At 40.1% G+C, this 26941-nt stretch overlaps 1 protein-coding gene across 3 annotated transcripts in view; it reads left to right on the top strand.

Moving 5' to 3' along the window:
* Positions 1-26941, top strand: part of ACVR1 (activin A receptor type 1) — a 125041-nt gene that overhangs the window by 40135 nt on the left and 57965 nt on the right. Inside the window, exon 2 of one of the 3 annotated variants that reach the window (XM_041773518.1) lies at positions 10434-10720. The exons of 1 other annotated variant lie outside the window; for it this stretch is intronic. The gene's annotated coding sequence lies outside the window, so the exon portion shown is untranslated. Of the gene's footprint in view, positions 1-3006; positions 10721-26941 lie in introns of those variants that run through there. One more of the 3 variants, XM_041773520.1, reaches the window with a different exon arrangement.

The raw sequence follows: 26941 nt of genomic DNA, 5'->3' as shown, positions 1-26941 counted from the left end.
AAATGCATGTTTTTCTTATAAGATGAAGCATCTTCTTACATTTTACTGACCACATCTCAGTTTCTGGTAGTATTACAGTGTTATCATAGTATTCAACTGCAATTTTCAAGTTACTTTTTTATATATATAATTTAGAAAAATATGATGTTCTAAAATGTTGGAGTAGGGAATAGTTCCCTGTGTATGTACATAAGTCAGTGGGAAACTATGGCTTGGTGTATATGTTTAGCTTACCCATTGTCTTTTTTTTTTTTTTAAGATTTTATTTATTCATGAGAGACACACAGAGAGAGGCAGAGACACAGACAGAGGGAGAAGCAGGCTCCATGCAGGGAGCCTGACATGGGACTTGATCCCGGGACTCCAGGATCACACCCTGGGCCGAAGGCAGGCTTTAAACCGCTGAGCCACCCAGGGATCTCCCCATTGTCTTTTTGTATGAAATAAGAAACACTTTAGTTCTCTCTTAGTTTCTATAATTTAGAATTTGAGGAGGGTTTTTTTTTTTTGCCTTGAATTAAAAGCCATGACAACACTAAAAGTGGATTCTGGTAGGCCTACCTCTTTTTTTCCATTAGCATAATTATTTCTCAATTTTTATTGTTCGTTTTTCCTTTGGAGAATCCATCTTATGCTTTGAATCCATTATCAGGGTTCACCCATTCATCCATCAACATTTATTAAGGACCTATTGTTTATAAGACTGTCCCTGATGTTTTAGAGATGAAAAAAAAAATGCTCCTTATCTTTAAAGAATCACAGACTCACTAAGCATTGAAATAAAAAAAAAAAATGTACTTTTTAGGTGCCATGGTAATTAAGTTTTGGAACAACAGATGGTGCATTTACTCCAGACAGGGTGTAGACATGGGGGCTTCAGGGAAGGCTTCTATCAGGGGTGATTGGTGACCTGATCCTGAACCATAGGGATTTGACAGATGGAAAAAAGACATTTCGTGGGGACAAGGGTAAAGGCAGGAGGTGAATAAGATTGTGGTGTCTTCAGGGTACTATATGGCACAGTTAGGGTTAGAGTACTTGTAGGGTGATGACTGAATGAGGTTGGAGAGGACACAGGCCAGGTCATGGAAATCAAGAATCTGCTCATGCTTAGGAGAGCCATTGATGGGTTAAACAGAGGAAAGAGCTCAGTGGTGTTGATTGAACTGTTGGCAGGTACCCAGAGGAGATCACCAAAGACGCGGTTGGAAATATTGCTGGTTGGAGATCATCGGAGCTGAGACAAAGGCAGTGGTGGGGTTTTTAAGGTGAACCCCTCAGTTTCCAGCTGTGTCATCAGGGTTCATTGGTGGTTCCATTGAATGAGATACGGCATAAAGGAAGACTGGCAGGTTTGGAGTGGTGGGTGAAGTGGACATGATGGCTTTAGTTTTGTTTATCTTGATTCCTTGTCCTGGGAACAGGGAATATTCTCATGCCTCTTGCGAAACTTCTTGATAGATACCCCCCCTACTGTTCTACTTCTTTTTGTGCATTTTCTTACTCAATTATCCTTCAGTTGGCAAACATATTATTGGTAAGCAAATTAAATTAAAAGCAAACGTGTATGAGTTAAGAACCAATTGGCTAAATTAAATGAAAAATGTTATTTTTACTTTTTTTTTTTTTTTTTAATGAGCGGGTTGTGTGCCATCTCAGTACAGGGGTAGATTGGAAAACCATTTTTAATTAAAGACATAGCCTTTCTCTTTGGCCTAATTCTTGAGGAATCCTGCTAGCGATTGTAAAGGAAATATCTAAACAGAATTTTTGAGCTGGAGGGAAACATAGCAACTTGGGCCACCACTCTCAATGTATTATTAGGGAGAATGGATGCTAGAGAGGATAAGTGACTTGCCAGTGCCACACAGCTGTGGGACAGGGATGTCTAGCTCCTCACTTTAGTGTTTTCTCCACCATACATTGATGACTGCAATAATCCCATCAGCATGATGGAACAGAGTTGGAAGAAGTATAATCAAGGCTGCTCAGTCTCTGGTAGACCGAGGTACCTGGATTCTTGATTTTCATCTTCAAATTAATCTCACTGTTCATCAGTCAGCAAGTATTTGTTGACTAGTATGGAAGGGATGTTCCCAATTATTATAAAACTAAAAGATAACTATGAGGCTGTGTTTCTCTTTAAGAAGTTGCAGGTTAGTTTTTCAGATGACTCATTATAGGACTGGCAACTGCTTATAAAGTGCATAGCTTGCCTGACGTAATTATGAATATGTGGTATATGTACACGTATGCACACAGTCACAACAAAAAAATAAAGCCATAAATATGTTCACTTTTAATTTTTTTAAACTTTACTGGGTCTTTTTTTTGTTTGTTACTTTGTTCCCTCTGCGCACGGGGCAAACAGTTTCCCCCTCCTAGCTTCAGAAATGCCAGTATGCCTATGGGCAAATAATCTATTAAGCCAAACAGACAAAGAATGTTGGTTGCTTTTTATTCCGTTTATTCTTGGTAAACCTTAATTAGGGAGAGTGATCTGGTAAAAATTTTATTTAGGTTGGTAGTTGACATAAATATTTTCAAGAGGGCTTTGGAAGAATGGTTTTTAAAAGCTTTAGTTCTCTCTTCATTTATTTTGGTACCCCGGTTTTGTAGTAGCCCTATCAGTGGTTCTGGAAATTTCTGTAGATACAATTTTGAAAAACTTAACCTTAAGTTTGGAGCTGTTTAGTTAATAAATGTATTAAGAAAACTTACTACCATTCTAAAGTTAAGACTGCTTTTATGAAATACTAGTTTTTCTACAATATTTTATTTTATTTTTTTTTATTTTTATTATTTTTATTATTATTATTTTTATTTATTTATGATAGTCACAGAGAGAGAGAGAGAGGCAGAGACACAGGCGGAGGGAGAAGCAGGCTCCATGCACCGGGAGCCCGACGTGGGATTCGATCCCGGGTCTCCAGGATCACGCCCTGGGCCAAAGGCAGGCGCCAAACCGCTGCGCCACCCAGGGATCCCTCTACAATATTTTATATGTTTATTTTGTGTGTGTGTGTTGGTCTGTCCCATTCCAGAGTATTTAGCACATTTTGTACTGTTCTAAATTTAAGTCTAGGGTAGACACTTAGCCATTTAGTGAGAGAGAAGTTTTCTTTAGTAAGTTTATGAGCTTGAAATGATCAATGCTTTAGATGTTTTCTAGTTTTAAGCTTCATTCATTCCACAAACATTTAAATTGGTCTGGTGTGATGCTAGACCAGGTTGTGGAGGTCCAGCAGGATATTGGACACACAGAGTCCCTGCTTCCAAGAAGCTTCCCTGTTGAAGCTTTGCTAATGTCAATCTAGTGAGCATATAACACAGGAACTCCAGAGTGAAGTTCAGGAGAAACAAAATGCCAGACACCCCATTAGAAAACCAGAAAGTCTGGTTCTGGCCCACGTGGGAGGCATCCCTGCGAACTCGAACTCTTGTAAAAAGTGCTTTGAGATCATCAGCTGATGAAAGCCTCCATAGTTTTCTGTGTGAAGGTAATCATCAAGGATTGCCACATTGCTTTGAGACAACAGATGAAACATGGTGATGGGGATTGCCGATGTCCTGCAGGAATTGGATTTACCTTCATGAAAGCTGACCCAACAGACTGAGAAAGGCAATCTAATTACCTGGGAAGTCTAATTCTGTTTTGAGAGCATGGGTTGGGAGGGTGGAAGAAATGACATGTTCCTCCATTCTTACCTCTTTCTGTTTTTATCCCTCTGTACACTAGGTGTTCTGATTTCTCACCTAGAACCCTTTGGAGATTTAGAGATAGCTGGAATAGAGCTACTTGGGTTTGGGCTAGTGGGGTGGCTTGAAACTCGGATCTCATCCAGGAACTGACATGATGACATTGTTCAACCACAGACTCATTAGCTGGGTGAGGGTTAACAGGACTTGAAAAAATTAACACCTGTGGTTAATTAGGGAAGATATTAAAAGTAACAGGGAAAATGCAACAGATCCATTGGATTTCTTTTCTTTTTTCTTTCTTTCTTTTATTTTTTTAAGTAGGCTCCACATCCAGCATGGGCTCAGTCTCTCAACTGTGAGATCAAGACCTGAGCTGAAATCAAGCGTCGGCTATTTAACTGACTGAGCCAGCCAGGCACCCCAAATCCACTGGATTTCTTTATTGAGCTACCAGCTGCCCTACAAGGCCTACCAAAGGCTTGCTGTGTAATTGGTAACATCAAATGAGCAGAAATGCCATTTCCTTCCCAAACTAGTTAATAAGACACCACTGGGCTTTGCCTCGGGACAGCAGTAATGAAAGGAAAGGACAGGGCAGGAACGGCGAAGGAAAGAGAGAAGCAGAGAGTTACATGGGCTACCTAGGAGTGAGGTGTGTGTGTTTGTCTGTCTTTTGTTGACTCTTCTCTTCCCTGAAGTCACACCTCCTCTCTAGTGAGGAGTTGACTAAGGGGTATTCTATTTTAGTCTGCAGCCTTCCCATCTGGTGTCTGGATTTCTTCTAAGCTGCCACCAGTTGGGGAATGAGGATGGGGTATTAGTCTTTCATGCTGTCTCCTTTCAGGCTTCCTTACAGAGCCCTTTATAATATTTATTTAAAAATTGCTATTTTTATGAGCAATTTTTAAATTAATATTTTTATGAGTCAAAATGCTCAAATTATAACATTTTCAAATGACTCGACATAATGTCAACCCCTGTGATTCTCTGTCTTTATCACTGTCTCCTCTTCTTATACCTGCTCCATTAATACTGTGTTTATGATAATAGCTACCATTTATTAGCACCCACCATATGCTGTGGACTTCACATGTGGCAACTCTGCAAGGAAGTCATGATGGCCATTTTACCTGTGAGAGACTGAGGCTCAGACAGTTGGCCCAAGATTACATGATTGGCAGGGCTGGGATTCGACCCAGGACCCTTTGATTTAAGCCTGGAACCCTTTCGGTGCTGCTGCATACCATGGCTTTTGTTCCCTTGCATTTTACCCTTGGTCCTTATGCTTTGTATTCGTGGCACAAATAAATGAATCTTTGGCTGGACAGATGGATAAATGGGATTTTGGTGGGCCATCCAGGCACTTCAGATGAGGGTGTTTGAGACTATAAACTATAAGCAGGTTATATTCAGGAATAGTTTGGTGCTTCATTACACTCACTCCTGTCATAATTCATAGTGAATATCTCTCATCTCAGCCAAATTAGCACTTACATTCTGGAAGGAGAAAGGTGCTTTGATATTTGGGGCTTCAACCTATCACTGAGGCCATAGCATTAGGAATTTTCATCCTCATCTTATCTCCACTTTGGTTGCTTTTCTCTCCAGACTTTGAGACAGACCTTAATCTTTGCCTGAAAACATCCTGAAGACTTTGTTTTTTTCACTTTCTGCCTCCTGTCCTCAACTCTTTTTCTTCTGTTCCTTACAAGGCCAGGGGGGTTGATCTCTACTCAGTGTCTGTCTATACACTTGAAGAGAATAGTTATTTCCATGGCAGGGTTCCTGCCCAGGATTTCTTGGGAAATTTGTGTGTTTCCAGATCCCCAAAGCAATCGGTTAAGAAATCAGGTAAATGGGAAAATGTGTGGACTTCTCCTGTGAGAATGAAACCATGAACACTGGGTAGATCGAAGGAATCCGCGGATGTCAAGTTGCACCCTAGCCTGTGGAGTGGAGGCTAAGACTGACATTTCCCAGAGCCAGGACTGGGTCGGCGTACAGAGGAAAGAATTGGTTGTGATTGCGTGTAGCTGTTGCTATGTTATAAATATGTGTTTGTGGCCCTGTCTGCTGCTACTGGTGAGTCATCCTTGCAAATAAAATAAGTTTATATACATAGCATATTGTATACAAAGCCTGTGCGTGGTATTCCAAGAAATACGTTTCTGAAGCAGGAGAAGTCTATAAAATGGCAATTTCAACATGTGATTTTATGCAGTGCTGTTAAAACCCTCCTCATAAGATTCAAATGCAAGTTATTGCAAGGGTCAACAAACTTTTTCTCTGAAGGGCCAGATAGTAAATATTTTAGGCTTTGCAAGGCATATGGACTCTGACAGAGCCATCAGCTCTGCTGTTTTAGCGTGAAAGCAGCCATGGACTATACGTAAAATGAACAAGTGGGGCTGTGTTCCAATAAAACATTTATTTACCAAAACAGACTGCGGGCTGGATTTGGCCAGCTCTTGGCATACTACCCAATAATGTTCACTGGCATTTTCTAGCGTTTGAGTATTTGTTATAGGCTACAATTCTTTGTAAGTACCATTATTTCTTACTTATGCGACATTTTAAAAAAGATATCCTCATAAGAGGGAGTAAAGAATATTTGCAAGTATTTTAAGAATAGCTATAATTGGGAGAATTCTGGAGAAATTCCTGGAAATTCACATCTCTCATCCCTAAATCCCAAAGATTAATATCTGTTTGAGAACTTGGAAACCCCCCAGAGAAGGGGATCTGCTGTATCTCCATGCTCCTCCCTACTTCTCAGTTTTGTCACCATTTATCTTTTTCTCAGCTTTGTATGGCTTTCCCTGTTTTTTCTGCTCCACGGTGTCCCCCGAGTTTATCAGTTGTCCAGGGCGTGTGGCCTAGTTTTGTTCCACTGGGAGATTGGGGATCTTGGGAACCAGCTGATATCCCCATTGCCTTTCTCCAGAATTACTAAGCTATCATACCTGCCTTTCTCACATATTCGAGTGTCTGGAATAGGTTATTCTTCAAGGATACTCGACATTTATTTGCTTGTCATAGCGAATATTATTTTAGAGCAAGAACAAGAGGACATTTGTAGTGTGATTTGTAGATGATTTGTGTTATTGTTTGGGATTGGCGTGCTTTATGCTTTTCCTCCCACAGTGCTTTTGCACTCCTATTATTCTGAGAAGTAGAAAACAGGAAAGGGAACTAAGAATATTTACTATGAGCGTTGAGTTCAGTTCTTACAAACTGTCAAGATGCAATTTTACTTATTGGCAATTAAGAACATAGATTTTGGAGTCAGCAAAACTTGAATTGATTCTTGTTTTTTCCGCTTATTAAAAAAGTGTGATCTTGGGCAGTGTTACGTCACCTCTCTAACATTGTTTTCTTATCTTTCAAATGGGAATAATTGTACCTTCCTCTCAATTTTTGTGCTCTTAGGATTGAATCAAATGATGCAAGTGTGTGGTTAGCACAGTTCAGGAACTAAAGGCTCACTGAATGATAGCTGGCATTGTTAGTAACCGTCAAAGGTGGAAGGCACTTATACCCTAATTCATGGGAAAGGAAACAGACTCACAGAGGTTCAGTGATATGTGGAAGATCATATTAAGTAGGTTGAAAAACTGGGTTTGGCTCTTTCCTAAGTCCATGTTCTTGCAACCATATGCTGCTTCTTAAAGTAATTGCAGTAATTTTACAGCAAGATTCACCATGGTTTATTTGGGTTATGCGGCTGGGTGGATAAACAGGGAAGATATGGGATGAGGTTTTTTTTTTTTTCCTTTAAATTGAAGTATAATCGGCATATAACGATATCTTAGTTTCAGGTATACAACACAATGATTCCATATTTGTGTATCTTGTAAAATGATGGCTACAATAAGTGTAATGAACATCCATCCGTCTCCATACAAAGGGTGCTGTCTTGAAGTTTGCAGTAGTTGGAAGCTACAATTTCTAGAGGCCAAGGATGCAGTTATAATTAAATAGTTGAGAAAACTTGCCCTGAATTTTTTTTTTCTTCCTGTTGCTTAGCTGCTATGTTGACTGCCAAGAACTTGTTTGATTTTAAGTACCTTTTATACTTGCCTGGTACTCAGGTCCCATCATATTACAATAACTTTTAAGAAACTATGCACGTTCTTTTAAATTGGATTAAAGAAAAACATACTGCCATGTTAAACCTACACTTGCAGTAAGAACTATTTTTTTTTCCTCTTTTTCCCTCTTCCTTACCCTTACTCTCCACCACTTCAGAGGAATGTGCCTCTAACCTTTATGAAGGGTCAGATTTTTGTACAGCGTGATTTGCTGCCAATGATCAAACCTCAATACAATAAGCCAAACAAAGGAGTCGGCTAAGATTTTAGGAAAAAACTCAGCTCAATGAAAGTTTTGTGACTAAATGCTGGAGTTTGCTACATAGATATTTATTTTACAGCACTGATTTTAATTGGCAAACGTCTCTTTTGTTTTGGTTTGTTTTTTTATTTTTTTAACCATTCTTGGGGTTTTGAACATAACCGCTTTCCACTACCTTTCAGGATCTGCCAAGCTTGGCTATTGGCATGAAGTGTATTTGTGGGGAGATGGGTGTCCTGTGTAGAACATTTGAAGAGTTAAGTATCTGGAATTCGCTTTCCACTTTGGCTCCTTTTTTGCCAACCTGTTCTTCCTCGTAGTACACCACAGTTTTGACTTCAATCCATGGGTTATTTGAGAACCTGATGAATTCCAAAACAAATATTAAATTATGTCTAATTTGAAGACTTGAGTTTTATCCAGTAACTCGAGAGCACCAGCTATATGTTAGGTACTGGGAAGAAATGATACAGCAGAAGGATAGTATGTGATTCTTTCCTAGTTTTAAGTTGGTTTTGAGACAAACCAATTTTGTCTAGTTCAAGACAGAGGATTAAGTGCCAGGTTGAGTCATATAGAATATAAATACCAGAGGAGTCAGAATGGAAAGATCTGGAAAATATAAGGATCGTTAGAGAGAAGGCTAAACAGAGAGGTAGGAGAGCATGGGTTGAAGGAATTCCATGCAGTGAAGGTAATAGGTAGGGCTGGAAGTTGGAAAGGAAATACAAGCACCTTTGTAATTAAGTAGTCAAACTCTGACAGTTTTTCTGATGATTCTTTCTTTTGAAAGAATCAGAAAAATATGCACCAGTGTTTCCTTATTTCCATACGATCTAAAGCTCCCTCCCAACCAGTACCTGTAACTTAAAGACATGGTAAGCCCGAGGCAGGACAGCTTCACAGTGGTCCCCTGATAAAACATGGTTTGTGGCAAAGGGGAAGGCAGCTTCAGTGTGAAGCCACCCAGTGGGTCTGGCCCCAGCATCTCAGAGAATACCAGGATTCCAGCAGTCCATTCTGAAACTCAAGGTCGTAGATGCTGCTTAGTTAATGAGTTTGTTTTTAAGGATGTCCACTCTAGAAGTGGATTATTCCTCTCTAATTTCACTAAACAATTGCTGCAAATGTGAAATTTCTGGTTGACCTTTTTTGTGGGAGGAGGGATAGGGATATTATTGTCTTATTTTTAGTGTGCCTTTTACATGTCTAGACTGTCTTTTCAAATTGATTATGAGCCTTCATTTAAACTGAAGCAAGGAAAGGTTTAATATTATTTATGAAGCATTTCCCTTGAATGTCAGGGTTGTGATTTTTCTTCCAAATAATTATTTAGGGATGTTGTTGTTGGCTTTGTTTTCTGCTTAAATGTATTTACATGAACGTTTTCTTGGCAAAATGTTCCTCGAGGTTAAAAAAAGGTGCTGCTTTTTGAACGGAGTAAGTTCTTCAGTGTTTCGTTGACTTATTTGAGTGGAAAAGTTTGATTCTAATAAAAATTTCCTCTTCCTTTGGCATATGTCGGTGTTTTTAAAGTCTTCCTAAAGGAAAGGGGAGCTGGGGTGGCTTTTTGTTTTTTTGTTAGTTATCTAGGGCCCCTTCCCTTCCGCTTGGTGCTCCTTCCCCATCATTGTTTTATGAGCCTTTGAACTAGTTCTATCTAAAACTGAGAATGATGGTTGAAAGTGGACCTAAACCAGATCATTTCTGGGTGGGATACACAAGAAACTGGTTCCTCTGGTACAAGGGGTTGTCTCTAGGAGGAGGAGGGGTAGGGGGAGGTTCTGGAGAGAGACTTTCATTCTATACTTGTGTACTGTTGGACTATTCTGTTTTTAACCAAGTATATATAATTAATATATGCAAAGCCTGTTTTGGGGTTGTTTTTGTAATTGGCTGGAGTCCGTGGTATATAGCTTTGAAGGAACTTGCTTTTGAAATTTACCAACTGCAGAGCTTACTGAGTTGTGTGTCATTTAGAAAAAAAAATATTTTAAGGATTTTATTTATTTATTTATTTATTCATGAGAGACACACAGAGAGAGGCAGAGACACCGGCAGAGGGAGAAGCAGGCTCCCTGTGGGGAGCCCCATGTGGGACTCGATCCTGGGACTCCAGGATCCTGCCCTGGGCCAAAGGCAGGCACTCAACTGCTGAGCCACCCAGGTGCCCCATAGAAAAGTATTTGAAGGCCAGCATGGATCTGTGACCTCAGTGTACCACATGTCATTGTTTGTCAACCCTTCCATATTCGCTTCAGTGGCAGATTGGCCTCAGTTTTGTGGCCCCAGTTGAAAGGCTTGTCCAGTGGCTCCAGCCCATTCACACCTGCAGAATTTTCTTCTTAGCTGGTTTTCCTCCTTCTTCCCCTTTGCAGCCCTGAGCCGCCTGCGAGCAGAACTGCTGGAGAGCTTCTCCTGGCTCCCGGAGCGCCTGCCAGCCTCCCAGCCCCCCCGTCTCAGTGCCCGGGACCCGTCTCAGTGCCCGGGACCCGTGACCTCGGCCTGCGGGAGCTGGGACCCGCCGTGGGAAGGCATGACGCGGCGCCAGGCCCAAGGGAGCTGAGTCAGCCTGCCCGCGCCAGAGCAGCTGCCACTGCGGCCCCAGAGCCGTTGCAACAAATCACCTCTTTTAATGCTCTTTGGCAGAGATCAAATCTACACGGTAAATTCTTAGCCACAGTGATGATTTTGTTGGTTTATACGAATCCAGTACGAGAAGGGTAGGACCCTGGCCTGAGTGTTTTTAGGTCTTGCATTGCCTTGGAGGTGGGCTTCTCTCTCTCCCTCTCTCCCTCCCTCCCTCCCTCCCTCTCTCTCTCTCTCTCTCTCTCTCTTCCCCCCCTTCTTTCATTCACACTCTCTCTCTCTCTCTTTTTTTGGGTGGAGCTGCTTAGTTATTCTTTACCATTGACCACTTTATTCAAATACTATCAATATTTCCCTAAGTGTAAAATACTTTTGCTATTCTTTTCCCCCCTATAGAACCACTTTTCTTTTCTTTTCTTTTTTTTTTTTTTTTTTCCTTCAAAGATTTTATTTATTTCTGAAAGAGAGAGAACGAGCTAGAGAGAGCGAACAAGCTGGAGCAGGGGCAGGGGCAGAGGGAGAGAAGCAGAGTACAGACTGAGCGTGAAGCAGGCTTGATGGCAGGACCCTGAGATCACAACCCCAGGCTATAGGGGTTAACTGGCTGAGCCACCCAGGTGCCCCTTGATTATTTAATTTCAAATAGTACAAAACAGTATAAAGTACAGACATACATGGTATTTCCTCCCTGCCTTTGGTCTTTGACACACAACTAATAATTTGGAACACATACTTTCCACCTACAAATCTTACCATATTGCAAATGAAATATGTATATTCATTAAGTTTAAAAATTGAAGACCGTGAGTACACATTTTGTTTTACAGCTTACTTTTTCCTTCCATTTGATAAGTTGCGGACATTTTCCCTTTTAAGCAGAATCTCAGTCTGAATAATGACTGCTTAGTGTTCCTTATAAGGCTGTAACATAATAACCAGTCCTCAAGTGAGGGGTTAGCCTATAATTTAAAGGGGGATGCAAGGGGGGAGACCTTTCCCATTAGGGAGAAAACAAAAGCCACGACTGTTGACGTTGGAACTTTTTAGTTTAATGATGTGAGTTTCTATTTCCAAGGCAGATGATGCACAGCTCTGGGCTCTTGCCGAGGTGTCAGTTATGTCAAATTTTCATCTTCTGGGTGTCTGGAAGGAACTTCTTTGGCACTAGGCTGTGTTAATATATTAGTATAGTTGTTGGTTCTGGCTTACCATCCCTGGAGAATTTTGAGAGATTTTCATGCCCATTTAAGGTGGCATGAGGTTGAATTAGCTTTAAGAGGAAGTAATGAAAAAAAAAAAAAGAGGAAGTAATGAATAACAGGGATGGAATTAAGAGACTGACTTTTTTTGCATATGTATTTGTTTGATGGAGGAGGAGATGATGGGGTTTGTTAATTGCTAACCCTGCAATTCTTAATTATGAAACAGGGTTAAAATTGTTCAGTCAGTGGTTCCCTAGTGTGTTTGACAGTGAGAATCGCCAGAGAAGTTTTCAGATATCTGGGATTGGGTATGAATATTTGTATTGTTGTTCCTTTATAAAATATTTATTTTTAGGAAGGTGATATAAGCAGTGTTTGTAAGATTAAAAAGCTACGAAAGAGTGAAAAAATAAGTTTTAGTCCTTCCCATCTCCCAAGTGCCCAGTTGTTTTTCCTAGAGGCAACTGTTGTTACTAATTTTTTGTGTATTCTTTCAGAGATTTCAGGGCATATATATTATATCAGCACATAACCTATAGATTATTGCAGTTTCGTATGTGTGTGTGTGTGTGTGTTTTAACCCAGATGATAACAATATATACTGTTTTTTTAACTGAGTTTTTTTATATACTGTTTTTTTAACCTTTTTTAACTGAGAAAATATTTCTTGGAAGATCTTCCATATTAATACTGCATTCTTTTTAGTGGATGCCTATTATCCCACGGTGAACATTTGCTGTAATTTATTTAACCCAGTGCCATGTTGGTGGCGGTCTAGATCACTTCTGGTCTATTGTTTATTATTATGAACAAGGCTCTAGGGAATATAAACTTGTATAGGTAGCATTTCAAACATGTTCATGAGCATATTTGTAGGATCCTTTTCTAATAGTAGAATTGCTGTATATCAAAAGGTGCACACATTTTAAATTTGGTACAAATTTATTGACAACTTGCTCAGTTCATTGAGTTTGTGAAGTTTTAGGTTTCAACAGCAGTGGATGAGAACGCTGCTTCCTCATACCCTTGCTGATCACAGGGTGATTGTCAAGGTGTTTTTCTTTGCCAAATCGATAGGTGACAAATGATGGTTTAATGTAGCTTTAGTTTGCGTTTTTATTTTCATTGACATTGAGAATCTTTTCATAGTTTTATTTTATTTTAAAGATTTATTTATTTATTCATGAGAGAGAGAAAGTCAGAGAGAGAGGCAGGCTCCTTGCAGGGAGCCCGATTTGGGACTCGATCCTGGACCCAGGATCACACCCTGGGCTGAAGGCAGACGCTCAACCGCGGAGCCACCCAGGTGTCCCTCTTTTCATAATTTTAACATTTTTTTTTTTTTAATTTATGATAGTCACAGAGAGAGAGAGAGAGAGGCAGAGACACAGGCGGAGGAAGAAGCAGGCTCCATGCACCGGGAGCCTGATGTGGGATTCGATCCCGGGTCTCCAGGATCGCGCCCCGGGCCAAAGGCAGGCGCCAAACCGCTGCGCCACCCAGGGATCCCTCTTTTCATAATTTTAAAGACCATTTGTATTTCCTGTTGTGTTCCCCCTGTGTTTGTATCCTTTGGCTCTTTTCCCATTGGGTTATTGATCTTTCTATTATCAGTTCAAAGGAGGCTCCTATGTATTAATAAAATTGAATATGATAAGTGATATTTATATGTTATCATTTGTACAAAAATATTTTGCTGTGCAGATTATTTTAAAATTTATATACTTAAATTTACCAGTTCATTCAACAGATACTTACTGAATGTCTCTTATGTATTAGGCACTTGTTCTAGGTAGCAGTATATATAACAGTGAAGAAAACCCATCCTAATTCTTGTTCCATGGAGCTTACATCGTAGTGGAAGAGACAGTCAATAACAGATGTTCAAAAGGATTTGTAGAGCTAAATAGATGAACTTTCTGTGGCTTCAGGATTTTGTATCACAGTTAAAAGACCTTTTCCATTTCTAAGCTAAAAAACCTATCTCACGGTTCCTTATATGTCGTGTGGTTTGGTTTTTAGGTTTAAATCTTTGATCCATCCGGAATGTTAGGTATGAATCCAACTTAATTTTTCTCTAGGTGCTCTGTTAATTAGGAAAAGGCTGAGTGGCTGTAACCAAGGGATATGCTGTGGTTCAAAGAACATAGAAGTTGATTTTTTTCTCACTTAACTGTCCCCGTGTGAGCAAACCAGGTCAGCAGAACCTCCCATTTCCACTAGGCATTGAGACTCATGTTCCTTCGGTTCGCTTGTCACTGTAGTTATCTGCATGGTCATAGATGGTTTGCAACATATCTGGGCTCCCTCAGTGGGAAGGACAAAGGAGAAAGTCCAGGGCAGGTGATCAGAAGTTGCACACACACCACTTCTACTTCCATTGGTGGGAACTTAGTCTTGGGGCACATCTAGCTGCAAGGGAGAGTGGGGAGTGCAATCTCTGCAGGTCAGCATGCACCCAAGAAGCAGCCAAGAAGGAATATTTAGTGGAAAATTAGTGGTCTCTGTTACATTGGCTAGTTATTCCAATTTTACTGAGTAGTCCCAGCTTTTCTCCTTTGATTTCTTTTGTATTATATATACATTCTTGTAGACACTTTGGTCTATTTCTCGGGTATCCATTTAGTTTCATTGATCTCTCTGCCCAAGTGTGTGCCAGGATCACAATTTTTTTAACCCTTGGAGCTTATTTGTGTTTTTCCTTGTGATGGGGATAGTTCCATTTTGCAAAATTTTCATATTTTGTTTCCTTTAACAGAATTTTAAAGTTCCATTTTAAAGAATACTCGGGTCTGTTTTCATGTGTGGGGTTTTTAAAAAAACATATGAACTTTAAAATACTCCTATCTAGTCACCACCCCCTCTTCTCTAAGAAGAAAGCCTGCTAATATTATGATTGGGGTTGTGTTATATGTATAGATACTTTTCGAGTGCTCACATCTTTGTGATGTTAATTTTTCTTGTTTGATGATAATGTTATGCAGTGTTTGGGAAACATTATCTGGACTCTACAATCTTTCTATATTCTTTTTTTTTTTTAATTTTTGTTTATTTATGATAGTCACAGAGAGAGAAAGAGAGAGGCAGAGACACAGGCAGAGGGAGAAGCAGGCTCCATGCACCGGGAGCCTGACGTGGGATTCGATCCCGGGTCTCCAGGATCGCGCCCTGGGCCAAAGGCAGGCGCCAAACCGCTGCGCCACCCAGGGATCCCATCTTTCTATATTCTTGACCCATCAAACTTATGTAATTGAAGTAAGAGAAAAAGCACCAACTTATGAGATATTGTGTTAATTTTATTTAATACTTGATTTCCAATTATGACTAGGTAACTGATGCCTATTTCTCTATTAAAAATGGATAAAGTTGGAACTGGAAAAAACAATTCTCCTTTGGAGATAAAAAATAGTCGATATTTCAGAAGTTTATTACAAAAACTTATTTGCGACATAAATCTGGGCAGATTTTTGCGTGTATACATCATATGCAGTGCTGTTGTTACTTCCTGTGTGTGTGTGTGTGTGTGTGTGTGAGCGAATGTTAGTCTGCACCTTTTTTTTTAACAGCACACATTCTGTTTTTATCTTCTTTTTATCTTTATATTGTAAAATAAGACACAGACACAGATGTCCATACAAAGCATACATAATTTAATTATTATAGGATGAATATTTTTTGTGACTACCCCACGGATCAGGAGACAGAGTATTAGCAGTCTCCCTTGAGCCGCTGGCATGTCCCATGCCAGACATAGCCTCTCTCCCCCTCCAGAAGTCACTGCTTTCTTGATTTTCATAGTAATTGCTCTGTTGCCTTTCTTTATGGTTTTATCACCCATGTGTGCATACCTAGCCACTGTACTTTAGTCTTGCACATCTTTTTATGTCTTTTTAAGCCTCTTAAATCTCAGGTTCCCCCTGCAACCCCTTTCCTTTCCTTAAGGTTTATCTGTTGAAGAACCCATCCATGTGACCTCTAATTTCCTACTGGCTGGATTTGGTGACTGCAACCTCATAGTTCAATTCAGCTTATTCTTTTTCTTTTAGTGAGAAGCAGTGTTTTAACACCACTCTCTGGGCACCAAGAATACTTGTTCCTGGGTAGGTCATTGTTTCTAGGCCTTTTAGTGGACAGAGGATAACTACATATAAAATACTTCATGAATTCATACTGATACTTCCAATTCAAATTCTGTTGCTAAGGTTCTTACTTAACCTTTTCTATATTACCTTTATTTCACATGGAACATTCTGGTTCTCCAGAACAGCAGGAGATGATAGAATTTGAATGTACCACAGTAACTCGTTTGCTTTCTGCCACATTATACACAGAGTATTCTCAATACTGCCACAATCCTAACACTGAACCACTCGTTATAATAACTGAAAAGCAATGAAAACAACTTCTTATTGGTATGCTGTTCCCATTCTCCCTGCAATTTTTTTTTGGCGGGTGTTGGGGGGGGTGCGGGGGATGTTTATAGTTGAAAATTGGGCAAATTTAAACACTGATTAGCTTTTAGATGATATTTGGAGGAGGAATACTTTTAATTTTGTTAGGTGAGATGTTGATTTTATAGTTGTATTTAGAAAAAGTCTTTATTCGTGAGAGAATTTTGTGGGTGAAATGATGTGACATCTGGGATTCTCATTAAAATACCTCAGGAAGAAAATGGGCAGACTAGAGGAAATAAGATGGCTTATTTTTGAAACTGGGTAGTGGGATGGTGCTTAAAACTGGGAGGTCAAAAATAGGGTTTTTAATACTTTTCAGTTTCTATGTAATTTGAAATATACATAATACAGTTTTTTTTAAATTAATTTTTTAAACAGTGAAAAGACAAGGACATACGGTTGGAGACTGTCATCAGGATTCAGTGGCGTGGAGGAGGGGTCGATATGAGTAAAGAACAGGTGATTCCATTCTCCACGTGATAATTCAAGTCTCTGCTCAGCGGTCTTGAAGCTAAGGAGTTGGGTACCATCTTGAATGAGAAGAGGGAGCTGAGATGTGAGGCCCTGAGGAAAACTAAGATTTAAGGGATGGGTGGCAGAAGGGGAAAACCCCATCTAAGGAAACTGAGAAGGTCCAAACCATAAAAGTAAAGATCCAGAGAGAGCAGAGCCTCTGCATCCTAGCCAGGGAGGAGCCCGGAAACAGAAGGGCTCCTGCACGCCACACTGCAGAATGGGCAAGTGAGCCCGCCCTCGGCATCCTCAGCACCACCTGAATTGCTGTTGGCTCGGGGGTTCCTAGGCCTCCTCTCAGGTCAACCGAATCAAAATCTCTGGGGTTGAAGCTTGAGAATCCACATTTTGAAGAAGCTCCCTTATAGACCTGAAGGATAGGTGGGGTTACAAAGAGGTATTTGGTGATGGACTGGATGGAGGAGAGGGAGGATGTGGAAGGAGCTCTCTAGATTGCTCTTTCCAGAACGTTTTCTGTGAAGGATGAAGGAGGGTAGCTGTGGGAGGACTAGGGGCTGAGGCAGGAGGCAGGGCGGTTGTTGAAATAGCTGTCGCTTATAGAATATGAGAGGGGTTTGCCTGTAAATATGGAGACCGTGAATGGTTCTCTGGCAAGATGACCGAGTAGTCAGGCTAAGCATGGGCCCCCCACTCCCGGAGAGATTATTTTTTGGCAAGGACTTGATTTTTGATAGTTCAGGGAAAGCTTGGAAATCATCATGGATTATTAGATACTCATTTGTTGTTATCTTGAATTACGTATTAAAAGAGGAGAGGCACCCATGTCTTTTCAATGCCTTTGCTTCTCAAGTTACGATGGGCCTTTGGGACCCATCCCTGAGGAACAAGGAAGGAACAAGGTCTTCAGGGCCCCCGAGGCACTTTTTTCTCTTTATCAGTGCTCCCTTGGCTCCTCTTCACATCCTCTGTTTTCCTCCTCTTGGTTTCCTTTCCCTTGTGTTCAGGGGGCCCCTTCATGTACACAGAGCCTCTCAAAAATGTTGCCTGGTCTGGGGCAGTATTTTTTTATTTGCTTTGGGACTATTGGAGGGATTCCCACATTGCAGGATTTCATAATCAGTCTTTGGAGGTTGTGGAGAGAGGACTGAGGTGAGAATCCTGTTCCTCCTGTTTTCCTCGGCCTTAAGGCCTTTGTTTTGTTTTTAATACCAGATTGGGTTCTTCATTTCTGCCTTGTAGGCTCTCCTAGATTCCATTTCTTTCTCCCCACAGAGTAGAGTACACTTATTTTTACTTTTAATTTGCCATTAATTTCTTATTTAGGCCAGTGAGTGTTTGGGTTGGGTGAGTGGTTTTTCAGTTACATTGGTTTTTCTGGTCTTTTTCTAGCCAGTTTGTGGAGTCCTTCCTAGCTCCGTCTCCCCTTCCCCGTGTTGTCTCTTGTGGTTACTTTGGTGCTAACTCTTTCAACTTGTACACTGACCCTGTGTACACAGTTCATTTTCTTTCTCATGATCATATTTATACTTTTGATGGATATATTTAAATGAACAGCTGTGCATTTGTTGAGTCATACCACAATTATCTGATTCTGCTCTAGCTGCTCGACTGGCAAAAGCATATTTCAAGCGAAGTTGTGAGAGAATTCCATTAATCACTTCCATTAATCTAGTCGGGAAGGAGAAAGACCGACCACCGAGAAAAGTCTTTGGAAAGAGCTAATTCGTTACTCCGTTATTTTAGAGGAGATTGATATAGGGGCTCCTTGAGGTGTCACCTGAAGAAACTTTATAAAGAGGTAAATAAATAACTATAGAGGTTTAATGATACCCACCTTGTAGGCAAAATTCCCTGGGATCACTGATGTGTAGATAAAGTTAGTAGGTGGTGCTGGTCTATTTAAATAGATAAAGGGGCCTCTTAAAAGTGTTCCTCTCTGTAAAGACCAGTGTTCTTGGTTGAACGTTTCTTGAATTCATTGGCGAAATGTTTTGTTTTAAGCCTCCTGGACAGATAACGCTGATACAGAAGATGATACAGAAGATGTTACAACTTTCTTTTTGTTCAAATATATTAATTGCTAATTGTAACTCTGATTGAATCTTTGGCTTCCACCAGCCAGATCTGTTTTTCTCTTGACACTTCCTTGGGGTTCTTTCTGAAGGTTATTAATAGGCATGGAAGCATGGCTTTCTTTCCAAATAGCATCAATAACTGTTAGAAGACTGGGGGTAGGAGGAGGAGATAATATGTCAATTTCTGACTTGTAGAAGATGTATTTTCAAGCTACAGAAGCTGTCTCAGAGGTCACTGGGGATGGCTCTGGGCAGATCAGCTGGTGTCTGCAACTAGAGATCCAAGCAGTCCTTTCCAAATGGGATATTGTCCACCAGGGAGTTGTCTGGTATACCCGGAGTCTGCCAGCCGTCTTTTGGTTTGGCGGCTTCTCTTGGATGACACCCTTGAAAACTGAATCCCAAGTTACAAATGATATCTTTTAATTTATCTCAAATATCTGGTTGCTACTATATTAAATTGATGATGAGGAGCACTCCCCTCCCCCAGTCATTTCCTTGCCAGCCTGTATACAGTTCCTTAAACCTCACCTCCTTCTCCCTACCTAAACCCAAGGGGAGCATAGACTAAGAAGTTAATGTGTTTTAGTTTATGTGGAGAGCCTAGTATGTGCCAGACATGGCGAGGTAGCCACGAGCTAGGAAGAATTTTTACTTTCGTGCTGCTTATATTTTGATGTGTGGGGATGGAGGAGTGGGAGAGGGGGAAACAATAAAAATCAATGAACTAATAAATCAGCAACAAATTTTATGGCGTTAAGTGCTATGAGGAAGATACGTCAGGGTAATACAATGCAGGGTGGGGATGGGGAAGTCTGAGACAGGAATGGGCTTGAGTGTGTAGGTAGTGTGGATGCGAAGGAAGGCTTTGGTCAAGCTAGTGTACAAAGGGTGGGCTTTTTTTTTTTTTTTTTTTAATACTTCCACAGAAGTATGCTCTACTTTCTCCCATTAAAAAACAAAAAAGAGAGAAGGAGAGAGAGAGATACCTCCCTGGTGCTGACATCTTTTTTATTTCACATCCCCCTCCCCCCACTGCCTCCCACCTTTTAATTATTATAGGTTAATCATACTGGTCTTAGAATTGGTACCGTTGTGTCCGATGTAGGAGCCTTAAACATCATTTGTCTGGTAACGGGAGGGGTAGGAAGTTCTGCACTATAAGTGAAAGGGGAAACCTCGGGCATAGTTAGAAATGAGAAGACAGGGCCAAGGCTGCCATTGCCTGAAGACTTAGGGAGGCAGTGGGATCTTAGATGGACTCCGTAGTTAGGCATCCATGAGTTATGGGGGTGGGGAATACCAGGGTCCTTCCTATCACTAGGTTAAGATAAAAAAAACTGTTCCAGCCACACTTTGTGAACTGGAGGGAGAGGCATGAGCCCTGAGTCTCTGAGGAGAATATAACAAAACAGTGGGAGATGATGGGGTCCTATCAGTTGAAACAAAGCAGGAGAGGCATGGCTATTTGGTACAGAGGGAAGGAAGTGGAAAATGAGGGACAGTTTCCATCTAGTCAAGCATGTTGAAATAAAACCTAGTCTTTAGATAATAAAGCATGCAATGCAGTGGGTGATCAAAACATCAGAATCTCAGAAGCTTTGCTTAGTTGTTATCCATAGGGGTGCGGCAAAGTCAGTTTTGTCCTGTATACAACAATTAAAATAAATGTGCCGGGGGGTTCTTTGGTTCTTACATACTAGCCTAACTTAAACCTTTCACTTGTTTTCATTCAATTAAGCCTCATGTCCCCTCTACCCCCACCCCTTACAGATTATATTGTTCTTTTCCCCTCCTTTCCAGGCCTTATCTTGGGTCCATCTGTCACAGCTGGAATGTTTGTAGTGTAACTCTTTCAGTCAAAACCCTTTCTTTCCTGAAATAATCTGTAATTATTCCCTCTAACTACAGGATGAACTGATCCAGGGGCTGGGTTTCAGTTCTATAGGACTTGTCCAAGAAGCTATTTGTATTCATCTATCGCGGAAGATCAAATTACATGCTAATATTCTGAAAGTAACACCCCTCCAGAAACCCTCCAGCAGCAGTGAAGTCTATATAAAACCAAGTCCTGGCAACTTACACATTGCCAGTTCAGACACAGTGTGGTGTTAAAAATATTTCACAGGTCATTTGTGAACTGGAGAAAAGACCCTGACTTATATGGTATGATGGCTTTGGTTTAGCCTTTTCTTCCCCCAAGCTGTAACTGACAGCTCCTGTCTCTTTTCACCCATTCCACAGGCCCAGGTAGCTGGAGTTTGGAGCAAGCTTCCCTGGGGTTCTCTCTCTGCCTGTTGAGCATAGAAGGAAGAGAATTGTTGATATATAATGGATGATTTTTGTCCTCCTTGGGGGTGGTTGTTTTAAGGATACCTTCCCTCAAAGTTTTATATCTTAGAATTTGTCTTACTAGATCTTTTCCCCAAATGTACCCAACTTACACTAATTTCTGTTTTTATTTTGAGATATGAGCTACAAGAGGACCACGGAGTGGGATGAGGGATGGGAGGTAGAAACCACTTGATGAACAATATCAGAGTGGCTTGGTTTTCCTTCCGCACCTCCCCCCTTTTCTTAAAGATCTAATTTATTTATTCATGAGAGACACACAGAGAGAGGCAGAGATATAGGCAGAGGGAGAAGCAGTCTCCTCGCAGGGAGCCTGATGTGGGACTTGATCCAGGGACCGGGATCACCTCTGAACCAAAGGCAGATAGATGCTTGGGGATCCCTGAGTGGCTCAGCGGTTTAGCGCCTGCCTTTGGCCCAGGGCGTGATCCTGGAGTCCCGGGATTGAGTCCCACATCGGGCTCCTGGCATGGAGCCTGCTTCTCTCTCTTCCTGTGTCTCTCTCTGCACCTCTCTCTCTCTCTCTATCATAAATAAATAAATAAATAAATCTTAAAAAAGAAAAAAAAAAGGCAGATGCTCAACCGCTGAGCCACCCAGGTGTCTCTTGGTTTTCCTGTCCTATCAAGATCGTTTTTTTCAGGGGTCAGGTTGCAGAACATATGAAATTAATTTTGAAGTTAGAGGGATGGAAAGAGGGCATGATTGAAAGGTGGCCCAAATAACCATGAGTAAAGATTATTTTCTAAGAGGAAAATCAAGATGGTTAAAGCACAGAATGTGTTGAAGTTTGGATAAAATATTAAGTATGGTAAGAGCAGGTTGCTAGTCTGTGGCTGGCTGGTTTAACGAAGGTTAGGGGTGGTGGTTGAATAAGACCTGAACTCTGATCAGATGGTCTTGAGCTTAACCTTGTGTCCTTGGGCAAGTTACTTTGACCCACCCATTTTCTTATGTGAAAAATGGGATAAATGTGAGTATTATTTTAGAGTATTTTGTGGGGGAGACGGGATGAGATAATGCATGTGATCTCTAAACACAGTATCTGGCTGGCTAGTATGTACCACTGCTGCTGGGTGATAATGATGTAATGTTGACAGATAATTAACAGAATTGCTCTCAGTCCTTTTCCTGCTTTGCCTTTACCTTTTATATTAAAGAGAATGAATTTGTTTTCCTTATGGAAGGCATAGCATAGACCATATGGAGATATAAAGAAGAAAACCGGAAAAGTAGTGACAACCCTTACCGATGATGAGCAGGCAACTTCATATAGATGGTGTAAAAGTCATTCAAAATTGGGAGGGGGTGGCTATACAACTTGGCCTATTTATTTATTTATTGTGCGTGAGCAGGGGGAGGGGCAGAGGGAGAGAGAACCCTCAAGCAGACTCCCCACTGAGTGTGGAACCTGATATGGGGCTAATCCCAGGACACTGAGCTCATGACCTGAGCCAAAATCAAGAGCTGGACACCCAATTGATTGAGACACCAGGGTTCTCTAACCTGGTCTTTTAAGATTCTTTCTAGCTTAGATATCATTAGAAGTTGAATTGAAGAGAGTATCAAGAAAGTCCCTATTGAATAAGTACTCAGTAGATTATGTGTTGAACAAATGGATAAGCTAAATGAATTTAGGCTGTCCAGACAATGAACACTTTGTAGAATTTTCTGATGGGAAAGAATCTTAATTCATCTTACAATTTTTCCTTCATCTTCAACATTGTAGTCTAGGTTTTAGAAATCTCTTTTATTCAAATAGTGGATTATCAACTAGATTGCTTAATATGAGTTCCAAAAATTGAATACAGAAGTATATTATACTCTTGATTATTCTGTGACCAATACCGAAATATTTTCTGATTTCTTAGCAGTAGGGGTAATGTGTTGCAATGTATCTGTGGTTTTTATCCAGCTGTAAAATTGTGATGAGCAAAAGAGCAAACTTGGTCTCAAGCCCACACATGTTAGAAACTGAGGTAAATTGTGGCTCTTTAACTGGATATCAGTCTGGTCTATAAAAGGAGTTAAAAAGTACCATGGGATTTGGAAAGCGGTTCTGTTCTGCCCTGATGATATACCTTTTTGTAGTAGAATATCATGGGACTGTTCTATCTCCCAAGGGAGTAGTCCTGAAACATTGCAGGAGATGGTGCTGACTTAAAGAGGGTGCCTTAGTTAAGATGGGAGGTCTTTAACCTTTTTTCTGAATAGCTATTTTCCTTGTGTCTGAAGAAAAAACAGATCAATTACTAGGGTTGGAAGGCTTTATCTAAGAACAGAAAGGAGATGGTGTATACTGGAGGCAAGAATTTATTATACTCTGACCCCTTCAGATAAGAGACTGTAATCCCTGTAGCCTATGGTTTTTCAGTTAGGCATTTTGACTGTAGAACATTGCATAAGGATTTTGGTTCAATCTAAAGTAGTTGAACAGTTGAGAACCTTTTTATCATAGGGTTAAGTCTTATTTAAGAAATACTTGGTTGTGTACATAAAGTATTATTCCTACATTAAAAAAATGTCTAATGCCTTCTTCCTTGTCTATTAGACTTGTTGACTTCTTTGATGTTAGAGAAGTTAATAAGATTTCTAAACCTGTAGAACAGTAGTATATTTGTCATGTATCAGGTAAATGTGCAACCTAAAATATCAGGTGCCATCTGATTATCTGGTATGGTAGGAGGAACGGTCATATAGAGAGTAAGGCAATAGTTTTCAGAATGTCCAGAATCCCATGGAATCTCCATGACTTTCTCAGTAGTTCTGCGAGGTCCTTCTTCTAATGACATATATCTGTGAGGCCGTATTTTCTATACACACTTCGACCAGATGTAATGCAGCTTCTCATATATGAGAATCCAGTTACTTTCTACTAAGCTAAACATATAGAGATTTGCAGAAATGGAAAATGATGGCACTTTCCTAAATTACTACTTTTTTGGGGGAGAAAATAATAGTTTTTAAATCTATAAAACAGGGTAATATGTTTATTGTTGTTTTAAAACAAATGCAATATTAAACATTTCTCCAGTTTTAATTTCTAATAGAGTAAATATTGATAGGTGTGGCTCACATTGAGAAGCTGCTTAGGGTCCTCAATATTTTATAAGACTAAAAGTTATTCTGAGACCAAAAAGTGGGAAAACTCCTGGTGCAAGTCATTCCCCGAACTATTGATTTATTGCTACTCTGTTTTTCTACCACCAGTCCCTCTTTTTTGCCAACCTATATCTGAAACTTTTAACCAAAAATACTTCAGAGCAAGGTAGTTGAAAATTAACCTTTATTTAAAAAAATATTTAATTTAAATTCAGTCTGCCAACATATAGTATAATATCCAGTGCTTATCACATCAAGTGCCCTCCTTTGTGCCCGTCACTTAGTCACCCTATCCCCCGACTCCTCCTCTTCTGCAACTCTTTGTTTGTTTCCCAGAGTTAGGAGTCTTTCATGGTTTGTCTTCCTCTCTAATTTTTCCCCATGAAAATTTACCTTTAAAAACAACATTTTCTTTATAGTGTATTTTAAAATTGGGAATAGACCCTTGGAGCTTCAATTGGGACTTTATTAGCATTAGTTTTTTTTTTTTTATAATTAAAATATGACCAGGAAATTTGTTCCAGAACATTCTCCTTTCTACATTCTTTTTTCCCTTTCCTTTTGGAGATAGTATTTTTAATAGCTGAATTACCTCATCAGCAGAGACACTGCAGACACTGAACAAAATGGCAACTAGTAGTGATGCTGATACACTTTTCCAAAGATGTTTTTTGACAGATTTGAGTTATCTTATGAACAGACTGGTTTGGGGGACTGAATTTATAACTTTTTTTTTCCTGTTTTCATTTATGAGCCTACATCAATGTTTTAATTTTGCTTGCATGATAATAATCTGTTAAAATATCTTTTGGGGCATGGGCTTTTGTTGGCTTTATGACAGGAAAAAATGCCGCTGGTGACTGTCTTTCAGTTTTTTTTTTTCTTTTTCCCCAATAGTGAAAGGATTCTTGATCTTGAAGCTTGAAGCTTATTAACTGCTGACTTTTATTAGTACTTGAGCTAAATTGTAGAGATTAAAGTCCCAGAGATGATAAATATTTTAATCCTACAATTTCTTTGCAGGTGTGTATGTGCTTGTGTGTTGGAACATGGGAGCGATTGCTAATTCTTTAGAATTTAAACTTGAGCTGATTAATTCAGGGAAAATTTGAATTTAACAATATTAAATGTGCATCTACTTGGTAGTGATTAATAAAATAAACTATAGAATTGGCTACCATGGAATCTACAGTCTAGTGAAGAGACAGATGTTCAAAAGCACAGACAGGTATGAATACATAATTATTAATTATGATAAGTGCTGTGAATGAAAATTAACAGTGGTATGTGAGCGTGTAATGAGGGTATATGAAGGTTTAGGCAAGGACGGTCTAGAAGGAAGTAATATCAGAGACTTGAAGGATGAATAGGAATTAGCCAGGTTGGACTGTGAAAAAAGGGCCCAATCTTGAGGAGCATCATGTATGCAAAGCTAGGAAGCTGGCTGGTCAGAGTGCCTGGGAAAATGGACCGTTAGGGAACAGCTGTGAGAACCCAGCGAAAGGTGACTGGTTGGCAGGGAGTGGCGAGAGGTGAGCAGAAGGCTTGCCTGGGCTTATTGTAGCTTACTGGGGTTCTGCCCCTGGCCTACTCCTCCAGTCTTTTTAGGTCTCTCCACCCTCTTTACCTCCTCTGTCTAGGCTGTCTGTGACCTGGCCTTGCTTTTTTCTTTACTTCTGAAATATGCCATAAATCCACAGGACATCAGGCTTCCCCGGGTCACAGGGCCTTTGTGGAAGCTAAGAAGCTGTGCCTTTTTCCTTAAATGCCACCCTCTGCCACAGGGTGCTACCCACCCCAACACACACAAACACGCATGCACACATGCATGCACGCTCACACACTCTTACCCTTTTTCTGGTACCTTCTACTCCTCTTGTTTCTCCCTATTTAGGTATAACCTTCCCAGGGAAGTTCTTCTGTCCTCCAGAAAATCTCAAGTTATTTTGTTACTGGTCTTATTTAACATGTTTCTTTATAACTGATACTTAATTTGTTTTTTAATTATCTAACCGTTTGGATGATTATTTGATTACCACCATAGATCTTGTAAGGTTTGTGATAGTAAGGACCGTGTTTGTGTTATCTTTATCATTTTAAGTTTCTAACATCTACTACATAGTAGACCCTTAATAGGGGTTGAAGGATGGAAGGAGAGAAGAACTGGGAATTCAATGATAAGAACAATATAGTCCAGTGATTTTCAAAGGCTTTTGATGACATATCCCATCATTAAAAAGCTTTTTAAGCATGCACTCTTAGTATGTATGTTGGTTATAAGTTTCATCTAAAATAAAAATCATGTATGATAAGACATACATAAAACGGAAATTTAAAAAAGATTGAAGATGAAATATTTAAGGTATTGTAAATGGTGATGACACCATTATTGTATTATTATTAATGAGAATCTCAAGTCATTCAGGATAATGTTAATTGTTTATGATACTGGATGCACATCCATTTTTCAAATATTTTAAAGAGGATTTTATTTACTTATGAGAGAGAGAGAGCATGAGCAGGGCGATCAGTAGAGGGATAAGGAGACTACATGCTGAGTGCAGAGCCCAACATGGGGCTTGATTTCAGGACCCTGAGATCCTGATCTGAGCTGAAATCAAGAGTCAGACTCTGACTG

The sequence above is a fragment of the Vulpes lagopus genome, chromosome 11 (genome assembly GCF_018345385.1).
Source record: "Vulpes lagopus strain Blue_001 chromosome 11, ASM1834538v1, whole genome shotgun sequence".
In the NCBI taxonomy this organism is placed as follows: Eukaryota; Metazoa; Chordata; class Mammalia; order Carnivora; family Canidae; genus Vulpes; species Vulpes lagopus.
Note: the sequence above shows the minus strand (reverse complement) of the source record. Positions and strands in the feature narration are given on the sequence as shown.